A 26,123-nucleotide genomic window follows, 5' to 3' on the forward strand; every position below is an offset into this window, starting at 1 on the left:
TAGGCCAGACTGCAAATTCCATGGCTTGATGACAGACGGCTCCTTCCTTTCAGAATAACATGTTGTGCATCTTTCCGATTTTACAGCCAGGTTGGCTAATTATCCTAATGCTGCGTTACAGTAAAGTGGGATTTCACACCTCCACCAAACAACCTATGTTTGGATGATGGCTTTTATACCGCTACCAGCCTTGGTTACATTTGAACTCACATCATCATTTCAGTTATGCAGGCCTCTGCACCATGAACCCAACAACATTGGCACAATGCTGTCAAATCCTGTGTCCTGATTCCCCATGTGTCATCCTCGTCATCATGCTCTCGAATGTAGGTCCGTGTTTGCGAAACAGGAAAGGAAGGGGTGAATCAGCATTCGCCAAGGTTGAGGAATGTCAGCTTTATGGAAAGAGTTGAGAAGCTGGCATTATCCTAGTTGCAACACAAGGGACTCCTTAGGGGGAGACAATTATCCACCAACATTGCCTCAGGTGAATGAGGTGTGAATCTCCAAATGGACTCCGAAAACGAGTAACGTGAAACATCGCCTCCTCCCACTTATCTTGGTAAAGAGTACTGTAAAGATACTAGCGATGTTTACACACATGTGTGAGACTGTGCGTGTCTGGGCCTTGTCCTGTTCTGTGGCCGGTATCCTGTTGCCCCTTTATGTTTGGGCCATTCCTCCTTCGCCGGAATGTTCTGAGAGGCTGAATGAGCTTTGAACGAGCTGCTTTTTCTCTTCTTTGTCTCATGATATTTGTACTGGTCCAATTGTATTGTTGTGCTTGTGTTCTCCTCTGTATATATACGTTGACATATTTTGCTATGCTGTGGAATTCCTGTGATTTAGCTGGTTATTTGTGACAATGGAAAATGGTGAATGAAAAGACTTTGTAAAAAAAGAGTCCAGTGAAAAATTATCAGTTTGTGCAAAGTTTGTTTGAACTTTTCTTAAGGCAATGAAGGTAAAAATGTTGTGAAGGGTTAAAAAGAAGTGAGAGGAGGAGGGTTTTAATTAAAGAGGAATGAGTGTTTGCAGCTGTGAGTGGTGAAGCGGACAGGAAAAGGGAGAGTGTTGTGAAGCAGATGTTGAAAATGAGCATGAGGAAAGTGGTAAAGAGATTGATGCGGAGGGTGCGGTGAAAATGTAGTTGCGAGAAAAGAAAGCTGGTGGTAAGAATGGAGAGAGGAATGAAAAATTGCTGAGCACAGGAATGCAAAAGAGCTGTGATGCATTGGCTGGGAATCGAACACGGGCCTCCCGCGTGGCAGGCGAGAATTCTACCACTGAACCACCAATGCAAGCCACGCAACTGAAGCTGAACTTTCAAGCCCAATGCCTGAGTTGCTAACAGATGTTGATGTGTGTTCGCCAAAGAAAACTGCATGTAACCAGCAGAGAGATGCAGTGTAAAGATGAGAAATAACAGTGCAACACCAGTCAATCTTGCATTGGCCGGGAATCGAACCCGGGCCTCCCGCGTGGCAGGCGAGAATTCTACCACTGAACCACCAATGCAACTGCACTATCAATCTCATGATGTTCTCCTTTTTTTCCCCAATGCTTTCACTCAGCAGCATTTCCATTTCCTCACTTTGTCCTCACTTTCCCCAAATTGCAACAAATTTCTTTACCTAAACTTCGGGCACAGCAGCGCATAAACCTCCTGTGCTCTCACTTCACACCACGACAGATCACCTAATGCTACACTGCAATATCATCAGGCCGCTACTTTTCTTCACGCAAAGCTAACAGTGCTTCCACTAGGCCAGACTGCAAATTCCATGGCTTGATAACATACGGCTCCTTCCTTTCAGAATAATATGTTGTGCATCTTTCCGATTTTACAGCCAGGTTGGCTAATTATCCTCATGCTGCGTTACAGTAAAGTGGGATTTCACACCTCCACCAAACAACCTATGTTTGGATAATGGCTTTTATACCGCTACCAGCCTTGGTTACATTAGAACTCACATCATCATTTCAGTTATGCAGGCCTCTGCACCATGAACCCACAACATTGGCACAATGCTGTCACATCCTGTGTCCTGATTCCCCATGTGTCATCCTCGTCATCATGCTCTCGAATGTAGGTCCGTGTTTGCAAAACAGGAAAGGAAGGGGTGAATCAGCATTCGCCAAGGTTGAGGAATGTCAGCTTTATGGAAAGAGTTGAGAAGCTGGCATTATCCTAGTTGCAACACAAGGGACTCCCTAGGGGGAGACAATTACCCACCAACATTGCCTCAGGTGAATGAGGTGTGAATCTCCAAATGGACTCCGAAAACGATTAACGTGAAACATCGCCTCCTCCCACTTATCTTGGAAAAGAGTACTGTAAAGATACTCGCGACGTTTACACACATGTGTGAGACTGTGCGTGTCTGGGCCTTGTCCTGTTCTGTGGCCGGTATCCTGTTGCCCCTTTATGTTTGGGCCATTCCTCCTTAGCCGGAATGTTCTGAGAGGCTGAATGTGCTTTGAACGAGCTGCTTTTTCTCTTCTTTGTCTCATGGTATTTGTACTGGTCCAATTGTATTGTTGTGCTTGTATTCTCCTCTGTATATATATATGTTGACATATTTTGCTATGCTGTGGAATTCCTGTGATTTAGCTGGCTATTTGTGACAATGGAAAAAGGTGAATGAAAAGACATTGTAAAAAAAAAGAGTCCAGTGAAAAATTATCAGTTTGTGCAAAGTTTGTTTGAACTTTTCTTAAGGCAATGAAGGTAAAAATGTTGTGGAAGGTGAAAAAGAAGTCAGGGAAGGAGGGTTTTAATTAAAGAGGAATGAGTGTTTGCAGCTGTGAGTGGTGAAGCGGACAGGAAAAGGGAGAGTGTTGTGAAGCAGATGTTGAAAATGAGCATGAGGAAAGTGGTAAAGAAATTGATGCGGAGGGTGTGGTGAAAATGTAGTTGCGATAAAAGAAAGCTGGTGGTAAGAATGGAGAGAGGAATGAAAAATTGCTGAGCACAGGAATGCAAAAGAGCTGTGCTGCATTGGCCGGGAATCGAACCCGGGCCTCCCGCGTGGCAGGCGAGAATTCTACCACTGAACCACCAATGCAAGCCACGCAACTGAAGCTGAACTTTCAAGCCCAATGCCTGAGTTGCTAACAGATGTTGATGTGTGTTCGCCAAAGAAAACTGCATGTAACCAGCAGAGAGATGCAGTGTAAAGATGAGAAATAACAGTGCAACACCAGTCAATCTTGCATTGGCCGGGAATCGAACCCGGGCCTCCCGCGTGGCAGGCGAGAATTCTACCACTGAACCACCAATGCAACTCCACGATCAATTTCATGATGTTCTCCTTTTTTTCCCCAATGCTTTCACTCAGCAGCATTTCCATTTCCTCACTTTGTCCTCACTTTCCCCAAATTGCAACAAATTTCTTTACCTAAACTTCGGGCACAGCAGCGCATAAACCTCATGTGCTCTCACTTCACACCACGACAGATCACCTAATGCTACACTGCAATATCATCAGGCCGCTACTTTTCTTCACGCAAAGCTAACAGTGCTTCCACTAGGCCAGACTGCAAATTCCATGGCTTGATAACATACGGCTCCTTCCTTTCAGAATAATATGTTGTGCATCTTTCCGATTTTACAGCCAGGTTGGCTAATTATCCTCATGCTGCGTTACAGTAAAGTGGGATTTCACACCTCCACCAAACAACCTATGTTTGGATAATGGCTTTTATACCGCTACCAGCCTTGGTTACATTAGAACTCACATCATCATTTCAGTTATGCAGGCCTCTGCACCATGAACCCACAACATTGGCACAATGCTGTCACATCCTGTGTCCTGATTCCCCATGTGTCATCCTCGTCATCATGCTCTCGAATGTAGGTCCGTGTTTGCAAAACAGGAAAGGAAGGGGTGAATCAGCATTCGCCAAGGTTGAGGAATGTCAGCTTTATGGAAAGAGTTGAGAAGCTGGCATTATCCTAGTTGCAACACAAGGGACTCCCTAGGGGGAGACAATTACCCACCAACATTGCCTCAGGTGAATGAGGTGTGAATCTCCAAATGGACTCCGAAAACGATTAACGTGAAACATCGCCTCCTCCCACTTATCTTGGAAAAGAGTACTGTAAAGATACTCGCGACGTTTACACACATGTGTGAGACTGTGCGTGTCTGGGCCTTGTCCTGTTCTGTGGCCGGTATCCTGTTGCACCTTTATGTTTGGGCCATTCCTCCTTAGCCGGAATGTTCTGAGAGGCTGAATGAGCTTTGAACGAGCTGCTTTTTCTCTTCTTTGTCTCATGGTATTTGTACTGGTCCAATTGTATTGTTGTGCTTGTATTCTCCTCTGTATATATATATGTTGACATATTTTGCTATGCTGTGGAATTCCTGTGATTTAGCTGGCTATTTGTGACAATGGAAAAAGGTGAATGAAAAGACATTGTAAAAAAAAAGAGTCCAGTGAAAAATTATCAGTTTGTGCAAAGTTTGTTTGAACTTTTCTGAAGGCAATGAAGGTAAAAATGTTGTGGAAGGTGAAAAAGAAGTCAGGGAAGGAGGGTTTTAATTGAAGAGGAATGAGTGTTTGCAGCTGTGAGTGGTGAAGCGGACAGGAAAAGGGAGAGTGTTGTGAAGCAGATGTTGAAAATGAGCATGAGGAAAGTGGTAAAGAGATTGATGCGGAGGGAGTGTATGGTGAAAATGTAGTTGTGATAAAAGAAAGCTGGTGGTAAGAATGTAGAGAGGAAGGAAAAATTGCTGAGCAGAGGAATGCAAAGGAGCTGCAATGTATTGGCCGGGAATCCAACCCGGGCCTCTCACGTGGCAGGTGAGAATTCTACCACTGAACCACCAATGCAAGCCACACAACTGAAGCTGAACTTTCATGCACAATGCCTGAGTTGCTAACAGATGTTGATGTGTGTTAGCCAAAGAAAACTGCATGTAACCAGCAGAGAGATGCAGTGTAAAGATGAGAAATAACAGTGCAACACCAGTCAATCTTGCATTGGCCGGGAATCGAACCCGGGCCTCCCGCGTGGCAGGCGAGAATTCTACCACTGAACCACCAATGCAACTCCATTATCAAGCTTGTGATGTTCTCCTTTTTTTCCCCAATGCTTTCACTCAGCAGCATTTGCATTTCCTCACTTTGTCCTCTCTTTCCCCAAATGTCAACAAATTTCTTTACCTAAACTTCGGGCACAGCAGCGCATAAACCTCCTGTGCTCTCACTTCACACCACTACAATATCACCTAATGCTACACTGCAATATCATCAGACCGCTACTTTTCTTCACGCAAAGCTAACAGTGCTTCCACTAGGCCAGACTGCAAATTCCATGGCTTGATGACAGACGGCTCCTTCCTTTCAGAATAACATGTTGTGCATCTTTCCGATTTTACAGCCAGGTTGGTTAATTATCCTAATGCTGCGTTACAGTAAAGTGGGATTTCACACCTCCACCAAACAACCTATGTTTGGATGATGGCTTTTATACCGCTACCAGCCTTGGTTACATTTGAACTCACATCATCATTTCAGTTATGCAGGCCTCTGCACCATGAACCCAACAACATTGGCACAATGCTGTCACATCCTGTGTCCTGATTCCCCATGTGTCATCCTCGTCATCATGCTCTCGAATGTAGGTCCGTGTTTGCGAAACAGGAAAGGAAGGGGTGAATCAGCATTCGCCAAGGTTGAGGAATGTCAGCTTTATGGAAAGAGTTGAGAAGCTGGCATTATCCTAGTTGCAACACAAGGGACTCCTTAGGGGGAGACAATTATCCACCAACATTGCCTCAGGTGAATGAGGTGTGAATCTCCAAATGGACTCCGAAAACGAGTAACGTGAAACATCGCCTCCTCCCACTTATCTTGGTAAAGAGTACTGTAAAGATACTAGCGATGTTTACACACATGTGTGAGACTGTGCGTGCCTGGGCCTTGTCCTGTTCTGTGGCCGGTATCCTGTTGCCCCTTTATGTTTGGGCCATTCCTCCTTCGCCGGAATGTTCTGAGAGGCTGAGTGAGCTTTGAACGAGCTGCTTTTTCTCTTCTTTGTCTCATGATATTTGTACTGGTCCAATTGTATTGTTGTGCTTGTGTTCTCCTCTGTATATATACGTTGACATATTTTGCTATGCTGTGGAATTCCTGTGATTTAGCTGGTTATTTGTGACAATGGAAAAAGGTGAATGAAAAGACTTTGTAAAAAAAGAGTCCAGTGAAAAATTATCAGTTTGTGCAAAGTTTGTTTGAACTTTTCTTAAGGCAATGAAGGTAAAAATGTTGTGAAGGGTTAAAAAGAAGTGAGAGGAGGAGGGTTTTAATTAAAGAGGAATGAGTGTTTGCAGCTGTGAGTGGTGAAGCGGACAGGAAAAGGGAGAGTGTTGTGAAGCAGATGTTGAAAATGAGCATGAGGAAAGTGGTAAAGAGATTGATGCGGAGGGTGTGGTGAAAATGTAGTTGCGATAAAAGAAAGCTGGTGGTAAGAATGGAGAGAGGAATGAAAAATTGCTGAGCACAGGAATGCAAAAGAGCTGTGCTGCATTGGCCGGGAATCGAACCCGGGCCTCCCGCGTGGCAGGTGAGAATTCTACCACTGAACCACCAATGCAAGCCACGCAACTGAAGCTGAACTTTCAAGCCCAATGCCTGAGTTGCTAGCAGATGTTGATGTGTGTTCGCCAAAGAAAACTGCATGTAACCAGCAGAGAGATGCAGTGTAAAGATGAGAAATAACAGTGCAACACCAGTCAATCTTGCATTGGCCGGGAATCGAACCCGGGCCTCCCGCGTGGCAGGCGAGAATTCTACCACTGAACCACCAATGCAACTCCACGATCAATTTCATGATGTTCTCCTTTTTTTCCCCAATGCTTTCACTCAGCAGCATTTGCATTTCCTCACTTTGTCCTCTCTTTCCCCAAATGTCAACAAATTTCTTGACCTAAACTTCGGGCACAGCAGCGCATAAACCTCCTGTGCTCTCACTTCACACCACTACAATATCACCTAATGCTACACTGTAATATCATCAGACCGCTACTTTTCTTCACGCAAAGCTAACAGTGCTTCCACTAGGCCAGACTGCAAATTCCATGGCTTGATGACAGACGGCTCCTTCCTTTCAGAATAACATGTTGTGCATCTTTCCGATTTTACAGCCAGGTTGGCTAATTATCCTAATGCTGCGTTACAGTAAAGTGGGATTTCACACCTCCACCAAACAACCTATGTTTGGATCATGGCTTTTATACCGCTACCAGCCTTGGTTACATTTGAACTCACATCATCATTTCAGTTATGCAGGCCTCTGCACCATGAACCCAACAACATTGGCACAATGCTGTCACATCCTGTGTCCTGATTCCCCATGTGTCATCCTCGTCATCATGCTCTCGAATGTAGGTCCGTGTTTGCGAAACAGGAAAGGAAGGGGTGAATCAGCATTCGCCAAGGTCGAGGAATGTCAGCTTTATGGAAAGAGTTGAGAAGCTGGCATTATCCTAGTTGCAACACAAGGGACTCCTTAGGGGGAGACAATTATCCACCAACATTGCCTCAGGTGAATGAGGTGTGAATCTCCAAATGGACTCCGAAAACGAGTAACGTGAAACATCGCCTCCTCCCACTTATCTTGGTAAAGAGTACTGTAAAGATACTAGCGATGTTTACACACATGTGTGAGACTGTGCGTGTCTGGGCCTTGTCCTGTTCTGTGGCCGGTATCCTGTTGCCCCTTTATGTTTGGGCCATTCCTCCTTCGCCGGAATGTTCTGAGAGGCTGAATGAGCTTTGAACGAGCTGCTTTTTCTCTTCTTTGTCTCATGATATTTGTACTGGTCCAATTGTATTGTTGTGCTTGTGTTCTCCTCTGTATATATACGTTGACATATTTTGCTATGCTGTGGAATTCCTGTGATTTAGCTGGTTATTTGTGACAATGGAAAAAGGTGAATGAAAAGACTTTGTAAAAAAAGAGTCCAGTGAAAAATTATCAGTTTGTGCAAAGTTTGTTTAAACTTTTCTTAAGGCAATGAAGGTAAAAATGTTGTGAAGGGTTAAAAAGAAGTGAGAGGAGGAGGGTTTTAATTAAAGAGGAATGAGTGTTTGCAGCTGTGAGTGGTGAAGCGGACAGGAAAAGGGAGAGTGTTGTGAAGCAGATGTTGAAAATGAGCATGAGGAAAGTGGTAAAGAGATTGATGCGGAGGGTGTGGTGAAAATGTAGTTGCGATAAAAGAAAGCTGGTGGTAAGAATGGAGAGAGGAATGAAAAATTGCTGAGCACAGGAATGCAGAACAGCTGTGCTGCATTGGCCGGGAATCGAACCCGGGCCTCCCGCGTGGCAGGCGAGAATTCTACCACTGAACCACCAATGCAAGCCACGCAACTGAAGCTGAACTTTCAAGCCCAATGCCTGAGTTGCTAACAGATGTTGATGTGTGTTCGCCAAAGAAAACTGCATGTAACCAGCAGAGAGATGCAGTGTAAAGATGAGAAATAACAGTGCAACACCAGTCAATCTTGCATTGGCCGGGAATCGAACCCGGGCCTCCCGCGTGGCAGGCGAGAATTCTACCACTGAACCACCAATGCAACTCCACGATCAATTCCATGATGTTCTCCTTTTTTTCCCCAATGCTTTCACTCAGCAGCATTTCCATTTCCTCACTTTGTCCTCACTTTCCCCAAATTGCAACAAATTTCTTTACCTAAACTTCGGGCACAGCAGCGCATAAACCTCATGTGCTCTCACTTCACACCACGACAGATCACCTAATGCTACACTGCAATATCATCAGGCCGCTACTTTTCTTCACGCAAAGCTAACAGTGCTTCCACTAGGCCAGACTGCAAATTCCATGGCTTGATAACATACGGCTCCTTCCTTTCAGAATAATATGTTGTGCATCTTTCCGATTTTACAGCCAGGTTGGCTAATTATCCTCATGCTGCGTTACAGTAAAGTGGGATTTCACACCTCCACCAAACAACCTATGTTTGGATGATGGCTTTTATACCGCTACCAGCCTTGGTTACATTAGAACTCACATCATCATTTCAGTTATGCAGGCCTCTGCACCATGAACCCACAACATTGGCACAATGCTGTCACATCCTGTGTCCTGATTCCCCATGTGTCATCCTCGTCATCATGCTCTCGAATGTAGGTCCGTGTTTGCAAAACAGGAAAGGAAGGGGTGAATCAGCATTCGCCAAGGTTGAGGAATGTCAGCTTTATGGAAAGAGTTGAGAAGCTGGCATTATCCTAGTTGCAACACAAGGGACTCCCTAGGGGGAGACAATTACCCACCAACATTGCCTCAGGTGAATGAGGTGTGAATCTCCAAATGGACTCCGAAAACGATTAACGTGAAACATCGCCTCCTCCCACTTATCTTGGAAAAGAGTACTGTAAAGATACTCGCGACGTTTACACACATGTGTGAGACTGTGCGTGTCTGGGCCTTGTCCTGTTCTGTGGCCGGTATCCTGTTGCCCCTTTATGTTTGGGCCATTCCTCCTTAGCCGGAATGTTCTGAGAGGCTGAATGAGCTTTGAACGAGCTGCTTTTTCTCTTCTTTGTCTCATGGTATTTGTACTGGTCCAATTGTATTGTTGTGCTTGTATTCTCCTCTGTATATATATATGTTGACATATTTTGCTATGCTGTGGAATTCCTGTGATTTTGCTGGCTATTTGTGACAATGGAAAAAGGTGAATGAAAAGACATTGTAAAAAAAAAGAGTCCAGTGAAAAATTATCAGTTTATGCAAAGTTTGTTTGAACTTTTCTGAAGGCAATGAAGGTAAGAATGTTGTCGAAGGTGAAAAAGAAGTCAGGGAAGGAGGGTTTTAATTGAAGAGGAATGAGTGTTTGCAGCTGTGAGTGGTGAAGCGGACAGGAAAAGGGAGAGTGTTGTGAAGCAGATGTTGAAAATGAGCATGAGGAAAGTGGTAAAGAGATTGATGCGGAGGGAGTGTATGGTGAAAATGTAGTTGTGATAAAAGAAAGCTGGTGGTAAGAATGTAGAGAGGAAGGAAAAATTGCTGAGCATAGGAATGCAAAGGAGCTGCAATGTATTGGCCGGGAATCCAACCCGGGCCTCTCACGTGGCAGGTGAGAATTCTACCACTGAACCACCAATGCAAGCCACACAACTGAAGCTGAACTTTCATGCACAATGCCTGAGTTGCTAACAGATGTTGATGTGTGTTAGCCAAAGAAAACTGCATGTAACCAGCAGAGAGATGCAGTGTAAAGATGAGAAATAACAGTGCAACACCAGTCAATCTTGCATTGGCCGGGAATCGAACCCGGGCCTCCCGCGTGGCAGGCGAGAATTCTACCACTGAACCACCAATGCAACTCCATTATCAAGCTTGTGATGTTCTCCTTTTTTTCCCCAATGCTTTCACTCAGCAGCATTTGCATTTCCTCACTTTGTCCTCTCTTTCCCCAAATGTCAACAAATTTCTTTACCTAAACTTCGGGCACAGCAGCGCATAAACCTCCTGTGCTCTCACTTCACACCACTACAATATCACCTAATGCTACACTGTAATATCATCAGACCGCTACTTTTCTTCACGCAAAGCTAACAGTGCTTCCACTAGGCCAGACTGCAAATTCCATGGCTTGATGACAGACGGCTCCTTCCTTTCAGAATAACATGTTGTGCATCTTTCCGATTTTACAGCCAGGTTGGCTAATTATCCTAATGCTGCGTTACAGTAAAGTGGGATTTCACACCTCCACCAAACAACCTATGTTTGGATCATGGCTTTTATACCGCTACCAGCCTTGGTTACATTTGAACTCACATCATCATTTCAGTTATGCAGGCCTCTGCACCATGAACCCAACAACATTGGCACAATGCTGTCACATCCTGTGTCCTGATTCCCCATGTGTCATCCTCGTCATCATGCTCTCGAATGTAGGTCCGTGTTTGCGAAACAGGAAAGGAAGGGGTGAATCAGCATTCGCCAAGGTCGAGGAATGTCAGCTTTATGGAAAGAGTTGAGAAGCTGGCATTATCCTAGTTGCAACACAAGGGACTCCTTAGGGGGAGACAATTATCCACCAACATTGCCTCAGGTGAATGAGGTGTGAATCTCCAAATGGACTCCGAAAACGAGTAACGTGAAACATCGCCTCCTCCCACTTATCTTGGTAAAGAGTACTGTAAAGATACTAGCGATGTTTACACACATGTGTGAGACTGTGCGTGTCTGGGCCTTGTCCTGTTCTGTGGCCGGTATCCTGTTGCCCCTTTATGTTTGGGCCATTCCTCCTTCGCCGGAATGTTCTGAGAGGCTGAATGAGCTTTGAACGAGCTGCTTTTTCTCTTCTTTGTCTCATGATATTTGTACTGGTCCAATTGTATTGTTGTGCTTGTGTTCTCCTCTGTATATATACGTTGACATATTTTGCTATGCTGTGGAATTCCTGTGATTTAGCTGGTTATTTGTGACAATGGAAAAAGGTGAATGAAAAGACTTTGTAAAAAAAGAGTCCAGTGAAAAATTATCAGTTTGTGCAAAGTTTGTTTAAACTTTTCTTAAGGCAATGAAGGTAAAAATGTTGTGAAGGGTTAAAAAGAAGTGAGAGGAGGAGGGTTTTAATTAAAGAGGAATGAGTGTTTGCAGCTGTGAGTGGTGAAGCGGACAGGAAAAGGGAGAGTGTTGTGAAGCAGATGTTGAAAATGAGCATGAGGAAAGTGGTAAAGAGATTGATGCGGAGGGTGTGGTGAAAATGTAGTTGCGATAAAAGAAAGCTGGTGGTAAGAATGGAGAGAGGAATGAAAAATTGCTGAGCACAGGAATGCAGAAGAGCTGTGCTGCATTGGCCGGGAATCGAACCCGGGCCTCCCGCGTGGCAGGCGAGAATTCTACCACTGAACCACCAATGCAAGCCACGCAACTGAAGCTGAACTTCCAAGCCCAATGCCTGAGTTGCTAGCAGATGTTGATGTGTGTTCGCCAAAGAAAACTGCATGTAACCAGCAGAGAGATGCAGTGTAAAGATGAGAAATAACAGTGCAACACCAGTCAATCTTGCATTGGCCGGGAATCGAACCCGGGCCTCCCGCGTGGCAGGCGAGAATTCTACCACTGAACCACCAATGCAACTCCACGATCAATTTCATGATGTTCTCCTTTTTTTCCCCAATGCTTTCACTCAGCAGCATTTGCATTTCCTCACTTTGTCCTCTCTTTCCCCAAATGTCAACAAATTTCTTTACCTAAACTTCGGGCACAGCAGCGCATAAACCTCCTGTGCTCTCACTTCACACCACTACAATATCACCTAATGCTACACTGCAATATCATCAGACCGCTACTTTTCTTCACGCAAAGCTAACAGTGCTTCCACTAGGCCAGACTGCAAATTCCATGGCTTGATGACAGACGGCTCCTTCCTTTCAGAATAACATGTTGTGCATCTTTCCGATTTTACAGCCAGGTTGGCTAATTATCCTAATGCTGCGTTACAGTAAAGTGGGATTTCACACCTCCACCAAACAACCTATGTTTGGATGATGGCTTTTATACCGCTACCAGCCTTGGTTACATTTGAACTCACATCATCATTTCAGTTATGCAGGCCTCTGCACCATGAACCCAACAACATTGGCACAATGCTGTCACATCCTGTGTCCTGATTCCCCATGTGTCATCCTCGTCATCATGCTCTCGAATGTAGGTCCGTGTTTGCGAAACAGGAAAGGAAGGGGTGAATCAGCATTCGCCAAGGTCGAGGAATGTCAGCTTTATGGAAAGAGTTGAGAAGCTGGCATTATCCTAGTTGCAACACAAGGGACTCCTTAGGGGGAGACAATTATCCACCAACATTGCCTCAGGTGAATGAGGTGTGAATCTCCAAATGGACTCCGAAAACGAGTAACGTGAAACATCGCCTCCTCCCACTTATCTTGGTAAAGAGTACTGTAAAGATACTAGCGATGTTTACACACATGTGTGAGACTGTGCGTGTCTGGGCCTTGTCCTGTTCTGTGGCCGGTATCCTGTTGCCCCTTTATGTTTGGGCCATTCCTCCTTCGCCGGAATGTTCTGAGAGGCTGAATGAGCTTTGAACGAGCTGCTTTTTCTCTTCTTTGTCTCATGATATTTGTACTGGTCCAATTGTATTGTTGTGCTTGTGTTCTCCTCTGTATATATACGTTGACATATTTTGCTATGCTGTGGAATTCCTGTGATTTAGCTGGTTATTTGTGACAATGGAAAAAGGTGAATGAAAAGACTTTGTAAAAAAAGAGTCCAGTGAAAAATTATCAGTTTGTGCAAAGTTTGTTTAAACTTTTCTTAAGGCAATGAAGGTAAAAATGTTGTGAAGGGTTAAAAAGAAGTGAGAGGAGGAGGGTTTTAATTAAAGAGGAATGAGTGTTTGCAGCTGTGAGTGGTGAAGCGGACAGGAAAAGGGAGAGTGTTGTGAAGCAGATGTTGAAAATGAGCATGAGGAAAGTGGTAAAGAGATTGATGCGGAGGGTGTGGTGAAAATGTAGTTGCGATAAAAGAAAGCTGGTGGTAAGAATGGAGAGAGGAATGAAAAATTGCTGAGCACAGGAATGCAGAAGAGCTGTGCTGCATTGGCCGGGAATCGAACCCGGGCCTCCCGCGTGGCAGGCGAGAATTCTACCACTGAACCACCAATGCAAGCCACGCAACTGAAGCTGAACTTCCAAGCCCAATGCCTGAGTTGCTAACAGATGTTGATGTGTGTTCGCCAAAGAAAACTGCATGTAACCAGCAGAGAGATGCAGTGTAAAGATGAGAAATAACAGTGCAACACCAGTCAATCTTGCATTGGCCGGGAATCGAACCCAGGCCTCCCGCGTGGCAGGCGAGACTTCTACCACTGAACCACCAATGCAACTCCACGATCAATTTCATGATGTTCTCCTTTTTTTCCCCAATGCTTTCACTCAGCAGCATTTCCATTTCCTCACTTTGTCCTCACTTTCCCCAAATTGCAACAAATTTCTTTACCTAAACTTCGGGCACAGCAGCGCATAAACCTCATGTGCTCTCACTTCACACCACGACAGATCACCTAATGCTACACTGCAATATCATCAGGCCGCTACTTTTCTTCACGCAAAGCTAACAGTGCTTCCACTAGGCCAGACTGCAAATTCCATGGCTTGATGACAGACGGCTCCTTCCTTTCAGAATAACATGTTGTGCATCTTTCCGATTTTACAGCCAGGTTGGCTAATTATCCTAATGCTGCGTTACAGTAAAGTGGGATTTCACACCTCCACCAAACAACCTATGTTTGGATAATGGCTTTTATACCGCTACCAGCCTTGGTTACATTTGAACTCACATCATCATTTCAGTTATGCAGGCCTCTGCACCATGAACCCACAACATTGGCACAATGCTGTCACATCCTGTGTCCTGATTCCCCATGTGTCTTCCTGGTCATCATGCTCTCGAATGTAGGTCCGTGTTTGCAAAACAGGAAAGGAAGTGGTGAATCAGCATTCGCCAAGGTTGAGGAATGTCAGCTTTCTGGAAAGAGTTGAGAAGCTGGCATTATCCTAGTTGCAACACAAGGGACTCCCTCGGGGGAGACAATTACCCACCAACATTGCCTCAGGTGAATGAGGTGTGAATCTCCAAATGGACTCCGAAAACGAGTAATGTGAAACATCGCCTCCTCCCACTTATCTTGGTAAAGAGTACTGTAAAGATACTCGCGATGTTTACACACATGTGTGAGTCTGTGCGTGTCTGGGCCTTGTCCTGTTCTGTGGCCGGTATCCTGTTGCCCCTTTATGTTTGGGCCATTCCTCCTTAGCCGGAATGTTCTGAGACGCTGAATGAGCTTTGAACGAGATGCTTTTTCTCTTCTTTGTCTCATGGTATTTGTACTGGTCCAATTGTATTGTTGTGCTTGTGTTCTCCTCTGTATATATACGTTGACATATTTTGCTATGCTGTGGAATTCCTGTGATTTAGCTGGTTATTTGTGACAATGGAAAAAGGTGAATGAAAAGACTTTGTAAAAAAAGAGTCCAGTGAAAAACTATCAGTTTGTGCAAAGTTTGTTTGAACTTTTCTGAAGGCAATGAAGGTAAAAATGTCGTGAAGGGTTAAAAAGAAGTGAGAGGAGGAGGGTTTTAATTGAAGAGGAATGAGTGTTTGCAGCTGTGAGTGGTGAAGCGGACAGGAAAAGGGAGAGTGTTGTGAAGCAGATGTTGAAAATGAGCATGAGGAAAGTGGTAAAGAGATTGATGCGGAGGCAGTGTATGGTGAAAATGTAGTTGTGATAAAAGAAAGCTGGTGGTAAGAATGTAGAGAGGAATGAAAAATTGCTGAGCAGAGGAATGCAAAGGAGCTGCAATGTATTGGCCGGGAATCCAACCCGGGCCTCTCACGTGGCAGGTGAGAATTCTACCACTGAACCACCAATGCAAGCCACACAACTGAAGCTGAACTTTCATGCACAATGCCTGAGTTGCTAACAGATGTTGATGTGTGTTAGCCAAAGGAAACTGCATGGAACCAGCAGAGAGATGCAGTGTAAAGATGAAAAATAACAGTGCAACACTAATCGATCTTGCATTGGCCGGGAATCGAACCCGGGCCTCCCGCGTGGCAGGCGAGAATTTTACCACTGAACCACCAATGCAACTCCATTATCAAGCTCGTGATGTTCTCCTTTTTTTCCAAAATGCTTTCACTCAGCAGCATTTGCATTTCCTCACTTTGTCCTCTCTTTCCCCAAATGTCAACAAATTTCTTGACGTAAACTTCGGGCACAGCAGCGCATAAACCTCCTGTGCTCTCACTTCACACCACTACAATATCACCTAATGCTACACTGCAATATCATCAGACCGCTACTTTTCTTCACGCAAAGCTAACAGTGCTTCCACTAGGCCAGACTGCAAATTCCATGGCTTGATGACAGACGGCTCCTTCCTTTCAGAATAACATGTTGTGCATCTTTCCGATTTTACAGCCAGGTTGGCTAATTATCCTAATGCTGCGTTACAGTAAAGTGGGATTTCACACCTCCACCAAACAACCTATGTTTGGATAATGGCTTTTATACCACTACCAGCCTTGGTTACATTTGAACTCACATCATCATTTCAGTTATGCAGGCCTCTGCACCATGAACCCACAACATTGGCACAATGCTGTCACATCCTGTGTCCTGATTCCCCATGTGTCTTCCTGGTCATCATGCTCTCGAATGTAGGTCCGTGTTTGCAAAACAGGAAAGGAAGTGGTGAATCAGCATTCGCCAAGGTTGAGGAATGTCAGCTTTATGGAAAGAGTTGAGAAGCTGGCATTATCCTAGTTGCAACACAAGGGACTCCCTCGGGGGAGACAATTACCCACCAACATTGCCTCAGGTGAATGAGGTGTGAATCTCCAAATGGACTCCGAAAACGAGTAATGTGAAACATCGCCTCCTCCCACTTATCTTGGTAAAGAGTACTGTAAAGATACTCGCGATGTTTACACACATGTGTGAGTCTGTGCGTGTCTGGGCCTTGTCCTGTTCTGTGGCCGGTATCCTGTTGCCCCTTTATGTTTGGGCCATTCCTCCTTAGCCGGAATGTTCTGAGACGCTGAATGAGCTTTGAACGAGATGCTTTTTCTCTTCTTTGTCTCATGGTATTTGTACTGGTCCAATTGTATTGTTGTGCTTGTGTTCTCCTCTGTATATATACGTTGACATATTTTGCTATGCTGTGGAATTCCTGTGATTTAGCTGGTTATTTGTGACAATGGAAAAAGGTGAATGAAAAGACTTTGTAAAAAAAGAGTCCAGTGAAAAACTATCAGTTTGTGCAAAGTTTGTTTGAACTTTTCTGAAGGCAATGAAGGTAAAAATGTCGTGAAGGGTTAAAAAGAAGTGAGAGGAGGAGGGTTTTAATTGAAGAGGAATGAGTGTTTGCAGCTGTGAGTGGTGAAGCGGACAGGAAAAGGGAGAGTGTTGTGAAGCAGATGTTGAAAATGAGCATGAGGAAAGTGGTAAAGAGATTGATGCGGAGGGAGTGTATGGTGAAAATGTAGTTGTGATAAAAGAAAGCTGGTGGTAAGAATGTAGAGAGGAAGGAAAAATTGCTGAGCACAGGAATGCAAAGGAGCTGCAATGTATTGGCCGGGAATCCAACCCGGGCCTCCCGCGTGGCAGGTGAGAATTCTACCACTGAACCACCAATGCAAGCCACACAACTGAAGCTGAACTTTCAATCCCAATGGCTGAGTTGCTAACAGATGTTGATGTGTGTTAGCCAAAGAAAACTGCATGAAACCAGCAGAGAGATGCAGTGTAAAGATGAGAAATAACAGTGCAACACCAGTCAATCTTGCATTGGCCAGGAATCGAACCCGGGTCTCCCGCGTGGCAGGCGAGAATTCTACCACTGAACCACCAATGCAACTCCACTATCAATTTCATGATGTTCTCCTTTTTTTCCCCAATGCTTTCACTCAGCAGCATTTGCATTTCCTCACTTTGTCCTCACTTTCCCCAAATTGCAACAAATTTCTTTACCTAAACTTCGGGCACAGCAGCGCATAAACCTCATGTGCTCTCACTTCACACCACTACAGATCACCTAATGCTACACTGCAATATCATCAGGCCGCTACTTTTCTTCACGCAAAGCTAACAGTGCTTCCACTAGGCCAGACTGCAAATTCCATGGCTTGATAACATACGGCTCCTTCCTTTCAGAATAATATGTTGTGCATCTTTCCGATTTTACAGCCAGGTTGGCTAATTATCCTAATGCTGCGTTACAGTAAAGTGGGATTTCACACCTCCACCAAACAACCTATGTTTGGATAATGGCTTTTATACCGCTACCAGCCTTGGTTACATTTGAACTCACATCATCATTTCAGTTATGCAGGCCTCTGCACCATGAACCCACAACATTGGCACAATGCTGTCACATCCTGTGTCCTGATTCCCCATGTGTCTTCCTGGTCATCATGCTCTCGAATGTAGGTCCGTGTTTGCAAAACAGGAAAGGAAGTGGTGAATCAGCATTCGCCAAGATTGAGGAATGTCAGCTTTATGGAAAGGGTTGAGAAGCTGGCATTATCCTAGTTGCAACACAAGGGACTCCCTCGGGGGAGACAATTACCCACCAACATTGCCTCAGGTGAATGAGGTGTGAATCTCCAAATGGACTCCGAAAACGAGTAATGTGAAACATCGCCTCCTCCCACTTATCTTGGTAAAGAGTACTGTAAAGATACTCGCGATGTTTACACACATGTGTGAGTCTGTGCGTGTCTGGGACTTGTCCTGTTCTGTGGCCGGTATCCTGTTGCCCCTTTATGTTTGGGCCATTCCTCCTTAGCCGGAATGTTCGGAGAGGCTGAATGAGCTTTGAACGAGATGCTTTTTCTCTTCTTTGTCTCATGGTATTTGTACTGGTCCAATTGTATTGTTGTGCTTGTGTTCTCCTCTGTATATATACGTTGACATATTTTGCTATGCTGTGGAATTCCTGTGATTTAGCTGGTTATTTGTGACAATGGAAAAAGGTGAATGAAAAGACTTTGTAAAAAAAGAGTCCAGTGAAAAACTATCAGTTTGTGCAAAGTTTGTTTGAACTTTTCTGAAGGCAATGAAGGTAAAAATATTGTGAAGGGTTAAAAAGAAGTGAGAGGAGGAGGGTTTTAATTGAAGAGGAATGAGTGTTTGCAGCTGTGAGTGGTGAAGCGGACAGGAAAAGGGAGAGTGTTGTGAAGCAGATGTTGAAAATGAGCATGAGGAAAGCGGGAAAGAGATTGATGCGGAGGGAGTGTATGGTGAAAATGTAGTTGTGATAAAAGAAAGCTGGTGGTAAGAATGTAGAGAGGAATGAAAAATTGCTGAGCACAGGAATGCAAAAGAGCTGCGATGCATTGGCCGGGAATCAAACCCGGGCCTCCCGCGTGGCAGGTGAGAATTCTACCACTGAACCACCAATGCAAGCCACACAACTGAAGCTGAACTTTCAACGCCAATGCCTGAGTTGCTAACAGATGTTGATGTGTGTTAGCCAAAGAATACTGCATGGATGCAGTGTAAAGATGAGAAATAACAGTGCAACACCAGTCGATCTTGCATTGGCCGGGAATCGACCCCGGGCCTCCCGCATGGCAGACGAGAATTCTATCACTGAACCACCAATGCAACTCCACTATCAATCTCATGATGTTCTCCTTTTTTTCCCCAATGCTTTCACTCAGCAGCATTTCCATTTCCTCACTTTGTTCTCTCTTTCCCCAAATTGCAACAAATTTCTTTACCTAAACTTCGGGCACAGCAGCGCATAAACCTAATGTGCTCTCACTTCACACCACTACAGATCACCTAATGCTACACTGCAATATCATCAGGCCGCTACTTTTCTTCACGCAAAGCTAACAGTGCTTCCACTAGGCCAGACTGCAAATTCCATGGCTTGATAACATACGGCTCCTTCCTTTCAGAATAATATGTTGTGCATCTTTCCGATTTTACAGCCAGGTTGGCTAATTATCCTAATGCTGCGTTACAGTAAAGTGGGATTTCACACCTCCACCAAACAACCTATGTTTGGATAATGGCTTTTATACCGCTACCAGCCTTGGTTACATTAGAACTCACATCATCGTTTCAGTTATGCAGGCCTCTGCACCATGAACCCACAACATTGGCACAATGCTGTCACATCCTGTGTCCTGATTCCCCATGTGTCATCCTGGTCATCATTATCTCGAATGTAGGACCGTGTTTGCAAAACAGGAAAGGAAGTGGTGAATCAGCATTCGCCAAGGTTGAGGAATGTCAGCTTTATGGAAAGAGTTGAGAAGCTGGCATTATCCTAGTTGCAACACAAGGGACTCCCTCGGGGGAGACAATTACCCACCAACATTGCCTCAGGTGAATGAGGTGTGAATCTCCAAATGGACTCCGAAAACGATTAACGTGAAACATCGCCTCCTCCCACTTATCTTGGAAAAGAGTACTGTAAAGATACTCGCGACGTTTACACACATGTGTGAGACTGTGCGTGTCTGGGCCTTGTCCTGTTCTGTGGCCGGTATCCTGTTGCCCCTTTATGTTTGGGCCATTCCTGCTTAGCCGGAATGTTCTGAGAGGCTGAATGAGCTTTGAACGAGCTGCTTTTTCTCTTCTTTGTCTCATGGTATTTGTACTGGTCCAATTGTATTGTTGTGCTTGTATTCTCCTCTGTATATATATATGTTGACATATTTTGCTATGCTGTGGAATTCCTGTGATTTAGCTGGCTAATTGTGACAATGGAAAAAGGTGAATGAAAAGACATTGTAAAAAAAAAAGAGTCCAGTGAAAAATTATCAGTTTGTGCAAAGTTTGTTTGAACTTTTCTTAAGGCAATGAAGGTAAAAATGTTGTGAAAGGTGAAAAAGAAGTCAGGGAAGGAGGGTTTTAATTGAAGAGGAATGAGTGTTTGCAGCTGGGAGTGGTGAAGCGGACAGGAAAAGGGAGAGTGTTGTGAAGCAGATGTTGAAAATGAGCATGAGGAAAGTGGTAAAGAGATTGATGCGGAGGGAGTGTATGGTGAAAATGTAGTTGTGATAAAAGAAAGCTGGTGGTAAGAATGTAGAGAGGAATGAAAAATTGCTGAGCAGAGGAATGCAAAGGAGCTGCAATGTATTGGCCGGGAATCCAACCCGGGCATCTCACGTGGCAGGCAAGAATTCTACCACTGAACCACCAATGCAAGCCACACAACTGAAGCTGAACTTTCATGCACAATGCCTGAGTTGCAAACAGATGTTGATGTGTGTTAGCCAAAGAAAACTGCATGTAACCAGCAGAGAGATGCAGTGTAAAGATGAGAAATAACAGTGCAACAACAGTCAATCTTGCATTGGCCGGGAATCGAACCCGGGCCTCCCGCATGGCAGGCGAGAATTCTACCACTGAACCACCAATGCAACTCAACTATCAATTTCATGATGTTCTCCTTTTTTTCCCCAATGCTTTCACTCAGCAGCATTTCCATTTCCTCACTTTGTCCTCACTTTCCCCAAATTGCAACAAATTTCTTTACCTAAACTTCGGGCGCAGCAGCGCATAAACCTCATGTGCTCTCACTTCACACCACTACAGATCACCTAATGCTACACTGCAATATCATCAGGCCGCTACTTTTCTTCACACAAAGCTAACAGTGCTTCCACTAGGCCAGACTGCAAATTCCATGGCTTGATAACATCCGCCTCCTTCCTTTCAGAATAATATGTTGTGCATCTTTCCGATTTTACAGCCAGGTTGGCTAATTATCCTAATGCTGCGTTACAGTAAAGTGGGATTTCACACCTCCACCAAACAACCTATGTTTGGATGATGGCTTTTATACCGCTACCAGCCTTGGTTACATTTGAACTCACATCATCATTTCAGTTATGCAGGCCTCTGCACCCTGAACCCAACAACATTGGCACAATGCTGTCACATCCTGTGTCCTGATTCGCCTCCATGTGTCATCATGGTCATCGTTATCTCGAATGTACGCCCGTGTTTGCGAAACAGGAAAGGAAGGGTTGAATCAGCATTCGCCAAGGTTGAGGAATCTAAGCTTTATGGAAAGAGTTGAGAAGCTGGCATTATCCTAGTTGCAACAGAAGGGACTCCTTAGGGGGAGACAATTACCCACCAACATTGCCTCAGCTGAATGAGGTGTGAATCTCCAAATGGACTCCGGAAACGAGCAACGTGAAACAACTCCTCCTCCCACTTCTCTTGGAAAAGAGTACTGTGAAGATACTCGTGATATTTTCACACATGTGTGAGACTGTGCGTGTCTGGGCTTTGTTCTGTTCTGTGGCCGGTATCCTGTTGCCCCTTTATGTTTGGGCCATTCCTCCTTAGCCGGAATGTTCTGAGAGGCTGAATGTGCTTTGAACGAGCTGCTTTGTCTCTTCTTTGTCTTATGGTGTTTGTACTGGTCCAATTGTATTGTTGTGCTTGTGTTCTCCTCTGTATATATATATGTTGAGATATTTTATATGCTGTGGAATTCCTGTGATTTTGCTGGTTATTTGTGACAATGGAAAAAGGTGAATGAAAAGACTTTGTAAAAAAAAAGAGTCCAGTGAAAAATTGTCAGTTTGTGCAAAGTTTGTTTGAACTTTTCTTAAGACAATGAAGGTAAAAATGTTGTGAAGGGTTAAAAAGAAGTGAGAGGAGGAGGGTTTTAATTGAAGAGGAATAAGTGTTTGCAGCTTGTGGTGTTGGGTGCTCTGGTGCACAGATGAGCCAACACAGTTGTATGTGGTACAACTCTATTTTATTTTAACTCTTATAATACAGTTCGTTCTGGATACTCTGCACGTGCTGTCTCCCTGAGTGTGTCATGTAGTAGGCCTGTCCTGGTCCTCCTCTGCAGCTAATACTGACCACCGGGGGTCGTGTCTGTGCTTTTATATCTTTCTGTCATTGGTTGTGGTGTTGTGTGTTCTGATTTGTCTGTTGGTGTGTCTATCATGATGTGTGTGTTTGAATATCATGACATCCCCCCTTTTTACAAAGATATGTGCCTACGTGGTTATAAATATAATTGTGTCGTGAGTGTATCTAAGAGTGTGTGTGTGTGTTGTGTACAGCGTGTGTATATGACGTAACTATTTACATGGGGCGATGTCGGGTGCGTCACACTAACAAGGTTGTACCATAACAAAACATGGATGCGAGACAAAAAAAAAACTTGAACAGTGGTCCAGTCAGACGATATCTGGAACAATAAACAACAACAGGTTATAATACAGAAGTGTTTGACTTTTTGAACGTATGAACAGCGTTATAAGTCCAGTCTAATGGGTGACCGCCTCAAGAATGGGCTGATCCTCAAGCCGGTTCAGCTGTGGAGATTTGTGGTCACACTGGTTCACCTTGGACTGTTGGAGGTGATGCTGTTGCCAAAGTCTCTACTTTACCATTTGTTGTACTTCGTGCAGTGCTTGGTTTTTCATTCGTGCAAATATAACATTCAACATCTTTGTTAGTGTTGCCTTGGCTGTGGTTTGGTTCTGGTGGCGATGGAAGGGGCATGATCCGTGGCATCTCCACGAAGTCATCCTTGGGAACCAGTCGAGGATCCGGCGTGTGCGTACGGTTCAGTTGCGAGCGTGGAAGGCGGCGCAAAGCTCGCTGATTGTGCCTACGCACCAATCCATCCGCCCTGCATGCCAGGAACAAGGTGGAGTCTTTTTTCTTTTTATGTTTGTGGTGGACGGCATCTTGTAGCCGATGGGTCGTTGCCATTGAAGTAGCACCATCACTAATATCATGCAAGGCGATGACTGTGCCAGATGTGGAAGTTGGCCGAGACCGTGCACGCTGGTTCCGTCCACCTGCTGTGCCGGAAGGGCGACTCCGCAGAGAAACGTCGAAGCATGTCGCCTTGGCGAGAGAATTGTTGCTCGCATCAACGTCTGGCGATGGCGCGAATTGGTGTGTCCATCTTGGACCGCCGGTGCTGGTTGCCACTGCCGACCCAGTGGGACTGCCACGCGATCCATTCCCTGTCGCCGTGGCATCCGCCGTCACCCTGAGCGTGCCATCACCGAGGCCGCGACACCGCCCGTCCGGAGCAAGGTCTGGCGTGCGCGAATCAGAGTCGGCGCTTGGCTGCTCCCCATCTGGAGTCCGGTCTGCCTTCTATCGATGCCCGTCCGGAGTCCCAACAGGTTCACTGGAGGTAGCCGAGATTCCCTGAAGCTGCACTTCTGGAGTCGGAACATGCAGGAATGCACCAACCAGTGGAGAGGCTCGAGCCATCGAGGGTGGAAGCGGTGCGCCGCCACCGCAGTCGTCAGTGGTCCCACCGTGATCGTCGAGTGCCTCGGTACGCACTAGGCGAGGTCTGTCACCTTGCACCTTTTGCATGGGAAGTGGGATGCTATCGTCACTCGTCTCACATCCCGTGGATAGATCCTCATTAGCAGCTTGCTGTTCACTAGGGTTGGGTAAATTGTCAGAGTTTTCATCTGGTGGTGCACACCATGTCGGTGGACTGTCATTGTCTTGCCGTTGTCCTTCATTTGGGCTTTTCTTCTTTGGAATTTTAAATCTTCCCCCAGACATTGCAGAACCTTGTTTATTACCCCCAAATTCTCCCATATGTATGGTCTCGAATATAGGATCCAATGTTTCTATCGACATTGTACTATTTTCCAAAGAACATTCCGTTTCACTTTTCTTCTCAGGTACCTCATATGTATCTTTGTCTAATGTATATGCCTTCATGGTCTCTGGGTCTGATTTTGCTGGGACTGGCATGGTCACAGTCTCTCTTTTACTGTTCTCAATTGCCCACATTATACTCCCATACATAACTGCTTAATCACTGGGGTTAGTGTGGTACAATGGATAATCGGGTCGACCTTATCTGCATCTTCACCATTAGTGGAAAGCACACTTGGTTCACTTGAAACTGCTGTGGGTTTTAAATTCGTTATCTGGCTACTCGATGTCGGTGTCCTCAGGATTCTTGCTCCAATGTTCTGCTCATTTATCAGTGGAGTGTGTATAGGTTCAATGCAATTAATGTTCCCCTCAAGGTTTGAAGAGTCATTACTGACTAACTGCGGGTCTCCGAAGTTGGGACTTTGCGGCGTTGTGTTGAAGGGAGACATTTGTCCCTCCTGTAGATATGATTCAGGTTGTGTTATTTCCATTACCTGAGGATCAATGTCTTGTCCATTTTTTCGATCCGTACTAAAACACTGGCAATTCTCAGTCTGCTCCTTGCAAGTTAAACATTCAATTAATTTCTTTAGCAAATCCTCAGCATCCTTCTGTGGCCGTGCAGCATTATTAATCTCTGTTCGGCTATAATGATCCTGAAGGTCAGCGCATAAACCTTTTTTCTTCGGGCTTGGACGAGGCGATTCCTTTGGCTTGTCTTCAGTTGGGCTTGAACAGTCTTCAGCGCTGTGCCCTTCATTGTAGCATGAGAGACCGTCATGGTCATGCTGCTGTGTAGTGGAGCATGGTAGGCTGTTATAGCCTTCTTGCTGTTCACGTGAGCATGGCAGACTTGCATCGTCTGCCGCTGGTTGGTCAGGAGAGGTTGCTAGACCCTCATGGTCTTGTTCCTGCAAGGACTGCACATTGGAGTTTTGCGTTGCTTCTATCGTGGAGGCTGTCCACGAGCTCCCTGTGGAGGCTTGTGACTCTGGAGTCACTTCTTGTTCATGCAAGGACTGCGCTCTGGAGTCTTGCGTTGCTTCTATCGTGGAGGCTGTCCACGAGCTCTCTGTGGAGGCTTGTGACACTGGAGTCACTTCTTGTTCGTGCAAGGACTGCGCTCTGGAGTCTTGCGTTTCTGCAATTGTGGAGTCTGTCCACGAGCTTGCTGTGGAGGCTTGTGACACTGGAGTCACTTCTGGTTCATGCGAGGACTGCGCTCTGGAGTCTTGCATGTCTTCTTTCATAGAGTCGGGAACGTTGAGCGGGACGTGGACCACGCTCTGTGTGGCAGCAGGGCGCTCTTCGTGTGCTTGCAGCGCTCCCTGTCTGTTAATGTCAGGCTGCAGCATCATCCGGTACTGATAAGTTGGGACGTCATATCTGCTGGATTGAAGATCCTCAAATCCGAAAAATGAATCCGCATCTGCGTCGGATTCAATGTGGGGGCCGCCAATGTGCAACACGAAAGGTTCGTCCGAGTCATAGTCATATAGGACCACCGAGCTATCATTGGGCTCGCGAGGTCCGGAAACAGTGTAAAGATCATCATCGAAGTATTCGAGGTCGGAATCATCGGCTTGTGCGTAGGTAACTGCTTGTCGGAGGGTTCTTCGGAGGTCAAATTCATCTCCTGGGTCAATTTGCGGCAATGTGCTGTCATTCCAGGTGAGGGAAGGTTGTTTTACAGCTTTAACAGATTTTTGTTTTTTTGATTTGGGACGTTTCCCTTTTAAATTGGATTTGGGACGTTTCCCCTTTAAATTGGTGCAGTCTGGGGCCTCTGACATCCTGACGCTCGGTATGTAGCACGTAGGAAGCGACTGCGCATGCTCAGATCGCTCTTCCTTTACCGATGGCCGTTTTCTTGACTGCGCATGCGCAGCATCTCGCGCATGCGCAAACGAAACTTCCGGTTC

General features: G+C 45.3%; 23 non-coding genes across 23 annotated transcripts; all 23 read right to left on the reverse strand.

Moving 5' to 3' along the window:
* Nucleotides 1-1,230: 1,230 nt before the first annotated feature.
* trnag-gcc (transfer RNA glycine (anticodon GCC)) lies at nt 1,231-1,301 on the reverse strand. Its single transcript has one exon. It is a non-coding gene; the product is annotated as a tRNA-Gly (tRNA).
* A 146-nt stretch (nt 1,302-1,447) lies between these two features.
* Nucleotides 1,448-1,518, reverse strand: trnag-gcc (transfer RNA glycine (anticodon GCC)). Its single transcript has one exon. It is a non-coding gene; the product is annotated as a tRNA-Gly (tRNA).
* A 1,479-nt stretch (nt 1,519-2,997) lies between these two features.
* trnag-gcc (transfer RNA glycine (anticodon GCC)) lies at nt 2,998-3,068 on the reverse strand. Its single transcript has one exon. It is a non-coding gene; the product is annotated as a tRNA-Gly (tRNA).
* Nucleotides 3,069-3,214: 146 nt separating this feature from the next.
* On the reverse strand, nt 3,215-3,285 carry trnag-gcc (transfer RNA glycine (anticodon GCC)). Its single transcript has one exon. It is a non-coding gene; the product is annotated as a tRNA-Gly (tRNA).
* A 1,483-nt stretch (nt 3,286-4,768) lies between these two features.
* Nucleotides 4,769-4,839, reverse strand: trnag-gcc (transfer RNA glycine (anticodon GCC)). The gene has a single exon. It is a non-coding gene; the product is annotated as a tRNA-Gly (tRNA).
* Nucleotides 4,840-4,985: 146 nt separating this feature from the next.
* Nucleotides 4,986-5,056, reverse strand: trnag-gcc (transfer RNA glycine (anticodon GCC)). The gene has a single exon. It is a non-coding gene; the product is annotated as a tRNA-Gly (tRNA).
* Nucleotides 5,057-6,533: 1,477 nt separating this feature from the next.
* On the reverse strand, nt 6,534-6,604 carry trnag-gcc (transfer RNA glycine (anticodon GCC)). The gene has a single exon. It is a non-coding gene; the product is annotated as a tRNA-Gly (tRNA).
* Nucleotides 6,605-6,750: 146 nt separating this feature from the next.
* trnag-gcc (transfer RNA glycine (anticodon GCC)) lies at nt 6,751-6,821 on the reverse strand. Its single transcript has one exon. It is a non-coding gene; the product is annotated as a tRNA-Gly (tRNA).
* Nucleotides 6,822-8,298: 1,477 nt separating this feature from the next.
* Nucleotides 8,299-8,369, reverse strand: trnag-gcc (transfer RNA glycine (anticodon GCC)). Its single transcript has one exon. It is a non-coding gene; the product is annotated as a tRNA-Gly (tRNA).
* A 146-nt stretch (nt 8,370-8,515) lies between these two features.
* On the reverse strand, nt 8,516-8,586 carry trnag-gcc (transfer RNA glycine (anticodon GCC)). Its single transcript has one exon. It is a non-coding gene; the product is annotated as a tRNA-Gly (tRNA).
* Nucleotides 8,587-10,069: 1,483 nt separating this feature from the next.
* Nucleotides 10,070-10,140, reverse strand: trnag-gcc (transfer RNA glycine (anticodon GCC)). The gene has a single exon. It is a non-coding gene; the product is annotated as a tRNA-Gly (tRNA).
* A 146-nt stretch (nt 10,141-10,286) lies between these two features.
* trnag-gcc (transfer RNA glycine (anticodon GCC)) lies at nt 10,287-10,357 on the reverse strand. Its single transcript has one exon. It is a non-coding gene; the product is annotated as a tRNA-Gly (tRNA).
* Nucleotides 10,358-11,834: 1,477 nt separating this feature from the next.
* Nucleotides 11,835-11,905, reverse strand: trnag-gcc (transfer RNA glycine (anticodon GCC)). The gene has a single exon. It is a non-coding gene; the product is annotated as a tRNA-Gly (tRNA).
* Nucleotides 11,906-12,051: 146 nt separating this feature from the next.
* trnag-gcc (transfer RNA glycine (anticodon GCC)) lies at nt 12,052-12,122 on the reverse strand. The gene has a single exon. It is a non-coding gene; the product is annotated as a tRNA-Gly (tRNA).
* Nucleotides 12,123-13,599: 1,477 nt separating this feature from the next.
* Nucleotides 13,600-13,670, reverse strand: trnag-gcc (transfer RNA glycine (anticodon GCC)). Its single transcript has one exon. It is a non-coding gene; the product is annotated as a tRNA-Gly (tRNA).
* A 146-nt stretch (nt 13,671-13,816) lies between these two features.
* On the reverse strand, nt 13,817-13,887 carry trnag-gcc (transfer RNA glycine (anticodon GCC)). Its single transcript has one exon. It is a non-coding gene; the product is annotated as a tRNA-Gly (tRNA).
* Nucleotides 13,888-15,366: 1,479 nt separating this feature from the next.
* trnag-gcc (transfer RNA glycine (anticodon GCC)) lies at nt 15,367-15,437 on the reverse strand. The gene has a single exon. It is a non-coding gene; the product is annotated as a tRNA-Gly (tRNA).
* Nucleotides 15,438-15,583: 146 nt separating this feature from the next.
* Nucleotides 15,584-15,654, reverse strand: trnag-gcc (transfer RNA glycine (anticodon GCC)). Its single transcript has one exon. It is a non-coding gene; the product is annotated as a tRNA-Gly (tRNA).
* A 1,480-nt stretch (nt 15,655-17,134) lies between these two features.
* Nucleotides 17,135-17,205, reverse strand: trnag-gcc (transfer RNA glycine (anticodon GCC)). Its single transcript has one exon. It is a non-coding gene; the product is annotated as a tRNA-Gly (tRNA).
* Nucleotides 17,206-17,351: 146 nt separating this feature from the next.
* trnag-gcc (transfer RNA glycine (anticodon GCC)) lies at nt 17,352-17,422 on the reverse strand. Its single transcript has one exon. It is a non-coding gene; the product is annotated as a tRNA-Gly (tRNA).
* Nucleotides 17,423-18,901: 1,479 nt separating this feature from the next.
* trnag-gcc (transfer RNA glycine (anticodon GCC)) lies at nt 18,902-18,972 on the reverse strand. The gene has a single exon. It is a non-coding gene; the product is annotated as a tRNA-Gly (tRNA).
* Nucleotides 18,973-19,105: 133 nt separating this feature from the next.
* On the reverse strand, nt 19,106-19,176 carry trnag-gcc (transfer RNA glycine (anticodon GCC)). The gene has a single exon. It is a non-coding gene; the product is annotated as a tRNA-Gly (tRNA).
* A 1,701-nt stretch (nt 19,177-20,877) lies between these two features.
* On the reverse strand, nt 20,878-20,948 carry trnag-gcc (transfer RNA glycine (anticodon GCC)). The gene has a single exon. It is a non-coding gene; the product is annotated as a tRNA-Gly (tRNA).
* Nucleotides 20,949-26,123: the final 5,175 nt, after the last annotated feature.

This window comes from Scyliorhinus torazame, chromosome 3 (assembly GCF_047496885.1).
Source record: "Scyliorhinus torazame isolate Kashiwa2021f chromosome 3, sScyTor2.1, whole genome shotgun sequence".
Classification (NCBI taxonomy): domain Eukaryota; kingdom Metazoa; phylum Chordata; class Chondrichthyes; order Carcharhiniformes; family Scyliorhinidae; genus Scyliorhinus; species Scyliorhinus torazame.